This window comes from Pongo abelii, chromosome Y, assembly GCF_028885655.2.
Source record: "Pongo abelii isolate AG06213 chromosome Y, NHGRI_mPonAbe1-v2.0_pri, whole genome shotgun sequence".
Classification (NCBI taxonomy): domain Eukaryota; kingdom Metazoa; phylum Chordata; class Mammalia; order Primates; family Hominidae; genus Pongo; species Pongo abelii.
The window spans coordinates 46,063,288-46,077,027 of NC_072009.2; positions in this window are offsets into that span (position 1 = coordinate 46,063,288).

Below are 13,740 nucleotides of genomic sequence, written 5' to 3' on the forward strand. Positions count from 1 at the left end.
TCCATTTCTCCCTTCCCAGTGGGATTCTAACTTGGGGTGACACACAGTCTGCTAGCCACCGACAACAGCTGTGGTAACCACACCGTCTAAAAGCCAAGAAGATAGAAAACAAAACAAAACATAACATAACTAACTTAGTTAAATGAGTAACTAACGAGGAGAGGGAACTAAGGGAGTCAACCTATAGCAGAAATGACACACCATTCACAACATAAGGTCCGCAGTGAAAGGTGGCAAAACATGTGCTTTTAAAGGCTGAAATCTCGGCGGCTCACACCTGTCATGCCAGCATTTTGGGAGGGCCAGGAGACTTGAAGTCAGGAGTTCGAGACAAGCCTGGCCACCATGGCAAAACCCCGTCTCTACTAAAAATACCCAAATTAGCTGGTTTTGTCTGTGTGCATCTGTAATCCCAGCTACTGAAGACTGAAGCATGAGAATCACTGGAACCTGGGAGGCAGAGGTTTCAGTAAGCCGAGATAGTGCCACTGCACCCCAGACTGCACAGCAGAGAAAGAGAAAGAGACTCAGTCTCAAAAAAAAAAAAAAAAAAAGGAAAAGACTACTGAAATGCCCGCCTGTCTTCCTTCCCTTTTCCCCTTTAGAACCTACGGTTATTTACAGTTTCTGATCCCTTAAGTGGCAGAATATGTTGCATGGGGCTAACTGTGGCTTTCTTACATTGTCACTGAATGTCCCCTACAAGGCCGGATAACCCCTGTCTCAGGTCAATGAGGTGGTGTTTGGTTTTGTTTCTCTCTCTTTCTCAACATTTATTTCTTGTTCAAGCATACATGTGCAAGATTGTTATATAAGTAACTTCTGACTGGGGGGTTCAGAGTGCAGATTATTTCATCACCTGGGTACTCAGTGCAATACCAGACGGTTTTCATGTTTTAATTTGAACCTGTCTCTCCTACCACTCCTCCTCCCTCAAGTAAGGCCCCATGTCTGTTGTCGCCCTTTTTCTGCCCACGTGTTCTCATTATGTAATTCCCACTTACAGATGAGAACATGCAGTATTTAGTGTATTGCTGGTTTCTTATACAGTGATGGTGATAAAAGAGGCATGAGAGTAAATCAATCCTTAGGACACTCCCCTATATCCTCAGCACACAAATCCCTCCCCACACACACTCTCACCCCTGGATCCCTTACTCAAGCCCAAGAAACGAAGAAAGACATAAAGTAAAGTAAGAGGTCAGCCTCCAAGGTGGTGGAGGTAGGTGATCTCAAAGGGTGAGTAAGTGGTGGGGGGGAGGGGATGTTGTGGCCAAGCTAGAAAAGGTGGGAGACTGAATTTCTATCCCCATCCCACCGCCCAGTCTTTGGGTGGGGTGGCTCCTGCAAAAGCTTCTGAATGGAGAGAAGCTTGAAGCAATGGAAGTCACCAGCTAGGAATTCAGGAAGGGAATAAAGCTTTGTGCATGTGAATGGGACTTTGGAACACAGTACTGTGGCTTCCAAGGTGATGCTCCTCGCCTTGCACAGAGCAAGACTCTGTCAGAAAGAAGGAAAGAAAGAAAGAAAGAAAGAAAGAAAGAAAGAAAGAAAGAAAGAAAGAAAGAAAGGAAGGAAGGAAAGAAAGGGAAAGAAAGAAAGAAAAAGAAAGAAAGAAAGAAAGAAAGAAAGAAAGAAAGAAAGAAAGAAAGAAAGAAAGAAAGAAAGAAAAAAAAAAGGAAAAAGAAAAATCAGTACACTAGTCATGGTTGTGATTACCGGGAGGCCAGGCAAATTGGCTCACACCCATCATTCCAGCACTCTGAAACGCTGGTACAGGAGGATTGCAATGATGTGATGAGACTCTGTAGAAAAAATTTAAAAATAATCTGGGCACAGTGGCGTGTGCCTCTGGTCCCAGTTACTTTACTCTGCAGGCTGAGGAGGAGGGATTGCTTGAGCTAACGTGTGTCCAGGCTGCAGGGCATGAGCCATGCTGGTACCACTGCACTCCAGCCAGGATGACAGAGTGAGACGCTGTCTCTGAATCAATCAATCAATCAAATCACTGAAAGGACCTCTCTATTTCTTACTTTCAATGGATATCTCTTTAGGACAATTAGGCATGGTGGTTCATCCCAGCAATCCCAGCATTTAGGGAGGCCAAGGTGGGAAGATTAAAATAAAGAAAAAAAGAAAAAAAAGAAAAATGTGGGGGAAAGTGTATCTCCTTGTCTGGTGACCAAAATTACACAAACCCAACAAGGAAGGAACGTGTGTAGAATTCGATAAATGCATCCTGTTTTCTTAAACTACTGTACAGTGTTGTCATCTTAAAGATGAGTGTGGCTGGGGGTGGGGGTGGCTCACGTCTGTAATCCCAGAACTTTGGGAGGCTGAAGTGGGTGGACCATGAGGCCAGGAGTTCAAGACCAGCCTGGCCAAGGTGGTGAAGCCATGTCTTTACTAAAACTACAATATCAGCAGGGTGCAGTGTTGGGAACCTGTAATCCCTGCTACTGGGGAGGCTGAGGCAGGAGAATCACTTGAACCCAGGAGGTGGGGGTTTCAGTGTGCCAAGATCAGGACACTACAATTTTGCTCCAGGTGACAGAGCAAGAATCCATCTCAAAAAAAAAAAAAAAAAAAAAAAGGATGGGTGGATCAGCCTGGCCAACATGGCTAATCCCCATTCATCTCTACTAAAAATGCAAATATCAGCCAGGCATGGTGGCACACACCTGTGATCCCAGACACTCAGAAAGCTGAGGCAAAAGGATCACTTGAACCTGGGAGGCGGAGGAGCTCACACTAATGCATTCAAGCCTGGGTGACAGTGGGAGACTCCATCTCAAAAAAAAAAAAAAAAAAAGATGGAAATTATAGATCTCAGAGTTGACAAATGGGTAGATCCACTATGAGATGCACAAGGGATGGCGGCCAAGCTTGAATTGCAGTTTTCTTTTTATTATTTTTCATTTTTATTTTTATTTCTTTTTATTTTTTTTAGCTCTGTCACCAGGCTGGAGTGCTGTGGTGTGATGTCAGCTCACTGCAATCTTCGTATCCCCGGTTCAAGTGATTTTCCTACCTCAGCCCCCCGAGTAGCTGAATTTACAGGCACACGCCAACATTCCCAGCTAATTTTGTATTTTTAGTAGAGACAGAGTTTCACCATGTTGGTCAGGATGATCCTGATCTCCTGACCTCGTGATCTGCCCGCATTTGTTTCTTTCTCTCTTTCTTTCTTTCCTTCTTCCTTCCTTTCTTCCTTTCGTCCTTTCCTTCTTTCCTTCTTTCTTTTCTGTATTTCTCACAGGATTGCCCAAGTTAGAGTGGGTCATGACTGACTGCAGCCTTAAACTTTCAGGCCTCAAGTGATCTTCTCCTTTTCTCAGACTCCTGAGTAGCTGGGATTACTGGCATGAACCACCACACCTAGCTAATCTTTTTATCATTTTTATTATTATTGTTATTTTGAGACAAAGTCTCACTCTAGCACCTAGGCTGGAGAGCCGTGGCATAATTTCAGCTTACTGCAACCTCTGCCTCCCTGGTTCAAGCGACTCACCAACCCCAGCCTCCTGAGTTTTTGCCATGTTGGCCAAGGCTGGTCTCAAACTCTTGGCCTTAAGTCCATCCACCTGTCTTGTCCTCCTGATGTGCTGGGATTACAGGCATGAGCCACTGCACCTAAATGAATTTTATCCACTCTGTCTCATATATTCTCAAAGAAATTGCTTGGAAGTAGATGCTAGCATAATCCCCAATGTGCATATATTTCAGGGCTGGAGAGACTTGAAACAGAGTGATTCTTTTATGGTCACAGAAATGAGAAGAAAATGAATTTTCTAATCCAGCTCTGTTCTCTCAAACCTGGGGCCCTGGCTGTATTTAGATATTTTCAGGGGGTAAGGGGCTGTGTGTTTGCATAATTGCATACAGATGAAGAGTTGACATGGATAGGAAGGTGAGTAATCAGCAGCTGTGCAGAGACTTTGCATACATTTATAGAAGAAAAGGGCTCAGGGGATGATGGAAACTTGAAGAACTAACACACTCCTCTTGTGAAACTTTGAAAACTAGACACCCACATTCTAGAGACAGCCCTGTACATAGCTCATTTCATGGGATATGCTTAAGAGAACACTATGTTCTTATTTCATGGTGACATTCGTAAGCTGTTGCCTTAGAAGGGTCCAAAGTGAGAGCCTTTTAAAATAATACAGGTATTGGCTGAGCCCACATCCTTGATACCTGTGTCCATTTGGCAAGAGGCACCCACAGGTAATGCAGTGTAGCCCAGAGCAGATATGTCCATGCCAGACCTCTTTTGTCATCTAATCTGAGAAACCCCATCTGGCCCCCCATAACCATGTGTTGCATGGGGAATAGGAAGGGAAGGGGCTTTTCCTGGCAGGTGCAGGTTGTCAGGTGTTGGAACTCTGGTGAGTCTGTCATGTCCACACCCAGGTCATGGCTGGTTGAATAAAAATCTGAGTGTTGGGGACCAAGTGTGTCTACTCAGATGTGAATCCCAAGGCTTTAGCTGTCCTCTGGTTTTTTCATGTGCTGTGAGTCTATGAAGATGTTCCTATGTGCCTGATCTGGGGAACAGAATTTATTTTGAGACAGAATCTTACTTTGTCACCAGGCTGGAGTGCAGTGGCTCAATATCCACTCACTGTAAGCTCTGCTTCCTGGGTTCATGCCATTCTCCTGCCTCAGCCTCCCAAGTAGCTGGGACTACAGGCTCCTGCCACCACATTCAGCTATTTTTTTTTTTTTTGTATTTTTAATAGAGACAGGGTTTCACCGTGTTGGCCAGGATGGTCTCAGTCCACTGACCTTGTGATCCACCCGCCTCAGCTTCCCAAACTGCTGGAACTACAGGCGTGAGCCACCACACCCAGCTGGGAGCAAAATTTACAATGGGGATGCCACCTTGTGGTAAAAACAAGGGAGACCATTATATATATATATATTTTTTGGCTTGGCTTGGCTGCTGGGCATTCTCTTTAATGAAATGTGTCAAAATCAATGAGAAGCTGTGTGATGAGTTCAAGTCCCCATCATCTTGGACAAGGGGCAATTTCACCTTACCACCAAGAATGTCTCACAGAGAGCTATGGTGAGAACAGGCACATGGGAATGTCTACAGACAGGGGCCTGACAAGGCCAGGATGGGTCCAAAACCCAGACACAAATATGGACTGTCTCTGGGCTCTGTCTTAGAGCTTTTTTCTCAGAGTGACCCAAAGTTCTGCTGCCAAAAATGTGGCCTTCATTAGTCCCAATGGCAACTTTGTTAGATGTAAATTCCCTGTTCATATACTTCTAGAAATACCAGAGGAGGCCTTTGTGTTGTTTTTACTTTACACTAGGCTATATTTATTCTTGTTGCTACAGTTTGTATTGTTTTAATTATTTACCCCAGTTATCATCTGTAGCAGGCAGCTTCACTGTATTGCCAGACTTTCTCTGAGACTTAAAAGCCACCACTATTCCTAGGGAGGTTTTTACACAAAAATAGGGAAGAGGTTACATGAAAAAGAGGTTACTTTGTTCCCTGCATTTGCCTGCAATGTGTCACGTCAGATAGCTCATCCCTGTAGGCCTTTAGTGTAGAAGCTGTGCTTTCACATGTCTTTGTAATGTTCTATAAAAGAAGGTCATTCCCCAGAGTGGCTTAGCCTTTCAATGTTGTTAGAGCCTGCCATGATAACATTCTATTTTCATTTTAGCTGTAATGAAGAAAACGTCTCTGTGTGTCACGATTGGCTGTAGCAGTTTGCTTGGGCTTCCATAATCCAGTACCATGTACTGGAAACTGAGTTTCTCAATGGAAACTGAGTTTCTCATAATTCTGGAGGCTAGAAATTGAACAACAAGCTATTGGCTGAAGTGGTTTCTCTAACGCCTCTTTCTACTTGAGATTAATTGACCACCTTCTGTTTATGTTTTCAAAGGGTCTTCTCTTGAGCCTCTCTGTCTTTACTCTTTTTAAAAGGACTCCAGTCATGTTAGATTACGGTCCACTTTACTGAACTTACTTAATCATAGTCACCTCTTTAAAAATTATATGTCCAAACACACATTCACTCACAATTTGAGGCTAACTACATTATATATGCCTTAGAATGTCAACATATAAATATTAGAATATCAACATATAAATTTGAGAGAAGGGACAAAATTAAGAACATGATATGTATTAATGGTAGATTGCCAGGAAACTGATTACTGGGTAAAAGGAAATACATGTGTAAAATTTTAAAAGCTTCAGCCAGATAAATTTCCACAAGGTCTATGGCAAGTACATTGTCATCGACAGTCCCTGAATAAAGCTGCTTCTCTGAACCCAGCCTCTCCTAGATATTAACATTCTTTTAATTTTCTGACAATCTCATGTCTGTGGTGCCAATAAAAACACAGTTTCTTTTATTTCCATTTTTCCAACTGATATGTTTAAGTCACTTATTAGTTGTTATTTTAAATATAGATATGGATTTTCTGTATTTGACTCTGTCATCAATCTTGCAGTCTCCCAGCAGTTATCTTCTTACCAGGTCTGAAAATGTTGTGTCTCTTTCTTAAGATTTTTTTTAATATTAACAAAGGGAGGGCCAGGCATGGTGGCTCATGCCTGTAATCCCAGCACTTTGGGAGGCTGATGTGGGCAAATCACGAGGTCAGGAGATCGAGATCATCCTTGTTAACACGGTGAAACCTCGTCTCTAATAAAGATACAAAAAATTACCCGGGAGTAGTGGCAGGCTCCAGTAGTCCCAGCTACACAGGAAGCTGAGGCAGAAAAATGGCATGAACCCAGGAGGCTGAGCTTGCAGTGAACAGAGATCCTGCCACTGCACTCCAACCTGGGTGACAGTGCGAGACTCTGTCTCAAAAAAAAAAAAAAAAGGAAGAAAAAATTGTTGATTTAATTCTTTCTAAGCTATCTTGCCCTGTTCACTGTCTCCAAAATGGAGAGGAAATATGGCTTCTCCAGTTTCTTGCACTCAATGTCAGAATCTTCTGTGTTTCAGGTAATTTAGAGGAAATTTCATGCAGCCCTCTCTGGAAGGTTCTTAGGTCTGACCCACGTGCTGTTCAGCAGCCTTTTGAAATTGCATAGCCTGTGTTTTCTCATCTCTACACTGAGGGCTTTTTGGAGAACTCAGTGTAAAAATGCACTTCATATACGCTATTAATGCTGATGGATGCTGTTGCTTAACAGTTCACAAAATTACATGAGGATTTCTTGTAGCTAGTAGTGGTTAGATTACCCTCAAACCCATATCAAAATTTTTAAGAAGTCTAAAATTTTTTGTCAGGGACATGCATGTCCTCCACATTCACAAGAAGGAATGTTTGTGGCCAGGTGCGGTGGCTCATGCCTGTCATCTCAGCATTGTGTGGGGCCAAGTCAGGCAGAGCACTTGAGGTCAGGAGTTCAAATGCAGTCTGAACAACATGGACATACCCCATTTCTACTAAAAATGCAAAATTAGTTGGGCATGGAAACATATGCCTGTAATCCAAGCTACTAAGGAGGCTGAGGCAAGAGAATCACTTGAACCTGGGAGGCAGAGGTTGCAGTGAGCTGAGATCGTGCCATTGAACTCCAGCCTGGGCAACAAGAGTGAAACCACATCCCCCCCGCCAAAAGAAAGGAATGTTTTGTACATTTACACACGACAGTTCTTTCTCCTTCTCAATATAGCATGGTGCATGTAGGAGTGGACTCCCAACTCCTGGCTTCAGAATGCTCAAAGACATGGTGGTGTACTTTGAATGACAGATTGGTTTGGCTGAGACCAACTGTAATAAAAGAAAATGAATCTTGAGAAAAGGTTTGAGAGAACTTCAGAATTTCTAGGCCAACCAGTTGTGTCAGATTCTCTCAGAACAAAGCCTCTATGTAAAAACTGTGACCAGTGATTATATTAAATGGCCAAGTTTAATGGACATATATAATGTAATATAATATAATCAGCCAAAAATTACAACATATACAAAGTATTAGGGTAATATAACAAAATAATATTAAAAAAAGATAAATACACAGAAATCTACCATAAAGAAATAGAGAGGTATAAATTACATACAAAATTTTAAAATAATTATCTAAATGGTGCTCAGTGAGCAAAATGTGAGCACAGACAATGAAATAAAATCAGGAAAATAAGAACATAAACAATAACATAAAAATATTAAAGAGCAAATTATGGAGTTGAAGAATATAAAAAGAAAAAAATGCCTGGGAAATTATCAAGCTTAAGTAAAAAACACAAAAATTAAAAAGTTCAACAAATTTTAACTAGGATAAACACAAAAAGATTCCTAATGAGAAAAATTATAAGCAAAGTTTTGAAAGTCACAGACTAGTAGATAATCTTGAAAGCCAAAAAAGAAAAGCTATGTGTCTTTTATATGGGTGCTTCTATGAGATAATCAGTGAATCTAGCTGCAGGAATCTTGCCAGCCAGAAGGGACATGGGTAATATTGTCAATGTGCTGAAAGAACAAATAATTTTAAGCAATAATACTATATCCAGATATACTATTTATCAAAATGAAGAAAAAGTAAAGTCTTTTTGTGATGACCACATACTGCAATAGCATATCACCACTAGGACTGCACTACAAGAAATGCTAAAGAGAGATTTTCTCATGACAAAAATGAAGTGATGATAAATAGCATCACAAAATTAGATGAAAGTACATAACTCTCTGGAAAAGAAATATGCAGGCACAAAAATAAGATTCTGATGAATTCAAATGATGGTTCAGAAAACATATGTAATTATGAAATATAATTTTAAAAAGCCTAAAAATAAGTAAAAATATTTGTTAATGATATATAATTTAAAAAGATATTAGTGACATCAATAATATTAATTTGAGGTGGATGGAAAGAGAAAGAATGTTTGTATGCAATTAAAATTAGTGTTACTGGCCGGGCATGGTGGCTCATGCCTGTAATCACAGCACATTAGGAAGGCGAGATAGGCAAATCATGAAGTCAGGAGATAGACACCAGCCTGCTCAACATGGTGAAACTCCCCGTCTCTACTAAAAATACAAAAAATTATCCAAGCATGGTGGTGGTGCCCTGTAATCCCAGGCCCTGGGGAGGCTGATGCAGGAGAATCATTTGAACTCAGGAAGCAGAGGTTGCTGTGAGCTGACATCGCACCATTGCAGTCCAACCTGAGCAACAGTGTCACATTCCATCTCCAAAAAAAAAAAAAAAAAGTTTTATGAAATCCCCATGGTAACCGCAAGAAAAATATTTACAGAGATACATACAGCACACAAATACATTAAAGCATGTCACTACAAAAATCAACACAAAAGGGAAGATTAAAAGGAGTAGGTAAAGTGGACCACATAGCTGTAAAAATCAGATTAAACAATGACAATAAGTTCTTCAATTTCAAAAACATAACTTTATATTTATGAACTTAACTTTTCAATCAAAACATGTAAATTGAAGAGAGGGATTAATAAACAACAACAACAACAACAACAGCACAACTTTATCCTCTCCGTAATTGACTCACTTTAGCTTTAATATCAAAACTAGGCTGAAAGTAGTAAGATCAAAATCGACTTTTGATGTAAATGGAAATCAAATGAGAGCAGTGCTGGTCACATCTATGTTAGGCAAAACACATTTTAGTCATAGTTCATGAAACAAACTTTAAGTCAGCTGGGTATGGTGGCTCATGCCTGTAATCCCAACATTTTGAAAGGCCAAGGTTGGCGGATGACGAGATCAGGAGATGGAAACTATCCTGGCTAACACGGTGAAACCTCACCTCTACTAAAAATACAAAAAGATAGCTAGGAGTGGTTGTGGGCGCCTGTAGTCTCAGCTACCCAAGAGGAAAGGCAGGAGAATGGTGTGAACCCAGCAGATGGAGCTTGCAGTGGGCTGAGATTGTGCCACTGCACTCCAGCCTGGGCAATAGAGTGAGACTGTTTCTCAAAAATAAAAATAAACCTTTAGTCTAAACTGTCACAGAAGACAAGGAAGGCCATTAAATAATAATAAGAGGGCTCATTCACTTAGAACTTATGAAATTTTATTATATATATGTGTCTGTATATATATATACATAAATTTTTCACACCAGTGTTTCCAAATGCACAAAGCAAACATTGAAATAATTATTACAATAGACAGAAAAATAATAATAGTAGAATACTTCAATTCAAATTTTAAATAATAAATAGTAAAGCTAGCCTAAATATTAATAAGGAAACAGAAATTATGAAAACATTAGAAAAAAATTAGACCTAATGAGAATATACAGAATACAGAACAACAGAACACAATTTTCTCAATAGTTCATAAAACAGTCTCCTAGATACACCACCTATGAGGCCACAAAACAAGACTTCACAATTTTTTAAGAATAGAAATATTAAAGACTATTATTTCTGATCAAAATGGAATAAAACTAGAAATCAACAACAGAAGAAAACAAAAATATCAACACAAATGGAAATTAAACAACTCACTTTTGAGCATGATTGTGTTCAAAGTTTGTAAGGCTTCATCTTGTGAAAATATTCATACTTCCTAGTGAACTGCAGATTCAATGCAATCCCTTTTAAATTAACTTTTTTTTTTTAAGAAATAGAAAAAATAACCAACAAATTATATGGAATCTCAAGGGATAAAAAAGAGCCCAAAAATGTTTTAAAAAAGAAATAATGTTATTGATGTCACCTTTTCTTATTTTAAAGCACATTACAAAGCTACAGTAATAAAAATAGTTTTGTTCTAGCATAAAGACAGACGTTTTCCAATAAAACACAATGTAGCACAGATGAAAACCTTGCACATATGAGCAAATAGTTACTGGAACACCTATACATATTGAAACATTATTCACAAAGGCAAATATTTGAAAGCAAAACAAACTTTCCTCACCAAATAAATGAATAAATACAATTTGTGATATAAAAGTAATGGAAAACTACTCAGCCTTTAAGAGGAGAAAATCTTGAAACATCCAAAATAAAGATAAACCTTGAGCACATGATGCTAAGTAAACTTAGCCACAATAAAACAGATACTCTATGATTCCACTTACATGTAATATCTGAAGTATTGAAACGGTTTTCATCAGGAGCCAGGTGGTAAAATAAAAATGGGTATTATTTATTTATATTGAGCTTTAGTTTTGCAACAGAAAAAAGTTCTACAGATATGTTTCATAGCAATGTAAATATGCTCAACATGGCTAAACTGTATAAGAAATATATTTAAGATTCTCAACTTTATGTTATGTATTTTTACTACAATTAAAATTAACAACAACACCTAAGGGCAGGTGGCTCAGGTCTGTAATCCCAACACTCTGGGAGGCCAAGGTATTCACAACACTTGAGATTAAAAATTCAAGATCAGCCTGGCCCCATTTATACTAAAAATACAAAACTTAGCCAGGCATGGTGCATGCTTTTAATCCCAGCTATTCTGGAGGCTGAAGCAAGAGAATTGCTTTAACTGGGGAGGTGGAGGTTGCATTGAGCTGAGATTGTGCCACTGCACTTTGGGTGACAGAGCAAGACTCTGTCTTAAAAATAAATAAGACAGCTAACAGAGATAGAGCTACAAACTTTCTAAAAATTTACCATCAAACCACAAAACAGTTTCTTTCACACTAAGATATTATAAGATAAAGATGTTGAAATTAAGACAATTTCCATGAATATCACCTAGACAGAATCAATTGTTGGCCACCAGCCAAGAAGAAAAATATACAAATCATAAACAAAATAGTGGTAATGTTTAAACACGCAAACACTTAGATAATTATATTGACAAAGAAAGTAGACCTGATTCATACTTGACTTTTGCCTCACACTGTATTAAGATGTACAGAGTTGACAATTGTCATACAAAATTATAGAATATAAATTAAAACTAAAAACAGTAAACTGATGTATGGTGGCCTGCCCTAAAAAAATGAAACAGATACAAAATTGCAAACAAAGTTGAAATTAACATTAACCCCCAAAATTCTGATTTGAATACTGCAATTCAAAACCATAATAAATAGGTAGAAACTAGAAACACAACTGATGTGAGGCAGGCTACTCTGAAAAATACAGAAATATAAAATACAAAATTAATGAAGAGCAACTTTAACCCATAAAATCCTCAATAAACAAAGAAAAAATTCTAGATAACTACAATTTTCAACTCTAACTGTGCATCCATTAAAAGCATTAATTTTGAATTGTTTCATACAGTTAAGGCAACAACATTTCAAAGAAAACCCATCATAATTATTTATAAGGAGCTTTGATGAGAAAGGTTTTAAAAAAGCATTTAAGTAATACTAAAGACACTTTTAAATTATGCTTCTGATACATTGATTTGTTGCTGCTTTGTTTTCCCTTTTTTTTTTTTTTTTGAGATAGAGTTTTACTCTAGTTTCCCAGGCTGGAGGGCAATGATCTTATCTCGCCACAACCTCCACCTCCCAGGTTCAAGCTACTCTCCTGCCTCAGCCTCCTGAGCAGCTGGAATTAGAGACATGTGCCACCACACTCAGCTAATTTTGTATTTCTAGTACAGATGCGGTTTCTCCATGTTGGTCAGGCTGCTTGTCTCAAACTTCTGACCTCAGGTGATCCGCCTGGCTTGGCCTCCCAAAGTGCTGGGATTACAGGAATAAGGCACCATGCCCGGCCCTTTGCTGCTTTTCTTATAAAATAATAAGGCTGTAATCTAGCCTTTAGAAGAAAAGTCTTACATTTCTAGATATAATAATTATATATGTTTTAAATACAGTATAAAGAATTGATATATAAAATACAATTGGGAATAAGTTTTGCTCTTATTCAGGTAAAAGTTGAGGAAACTGGAAGAAAATGCTAGTAATAACATTGTGCCTAATGTCAATGAAACTTACAAGACAAATATTTTAATAAGTTACATAATTATATACAATATATATATTTGAGAATGTTTCATTGTTTTATTTATGTATTCATTTTTTTTGAGGCAGAACCTCACTGCTGCCCAGGCTGGTGTGCAATGGAAGGATCTTGGCTCATTGCAAACTCCACCTCCCAGTTTCAAGTGATTCTCTTTCCTCAGCCTCTCAAGTAACTATGATTAAAGGTGCATGCCACCACATCTGGCTAATTTTTGTACTTTTAGTAGAGTTGGGGTTTCACTATGTTGGCCAGGCTGGTCTCAAACTCTTGGCCTCATGATTTGCCCACCTCTGCCTCCCAAAATGCTGGGATTAAATGCATGAGCCACCATGCCAGGCCTTGAGCATGCTATTGTAGAACTGAAACTAAGATTACAGACAAATTACAGACATATGACAATTCAGAAAGTGACAACACAGTTATGATAATCTTAATGTTAAAGAAGACAGAATCACAAAATAATAAGTGAGAAATAAGATAATAATTGGAAATTCAATGTATGTAGAGCAATGTTCTAATTTCCCCAGTGGGAAAAGTTTTTGTAAGAAATCCATAAAATGAATACATACAATAAACCGTATTACATTACAGTAGATACTATTGGCATGTAGAGTTTAAATTTTTAAGATTAGGTCCTGATAAGAAAAAAGAATTCTCCATAAAATAATTTTCTTATATTTAACAAGATACTTTTGCACATAAAGATTTTCCATCAACTTTTTTGTAGAATTATGTTTTAAACCTTCATAGGATGTGAAATTATAAAGCAGAAACGTGTCATCTCTCTCTAGTGTTCCTGAAATTTCATTTTTTATTGTATAATCCCATTTATAT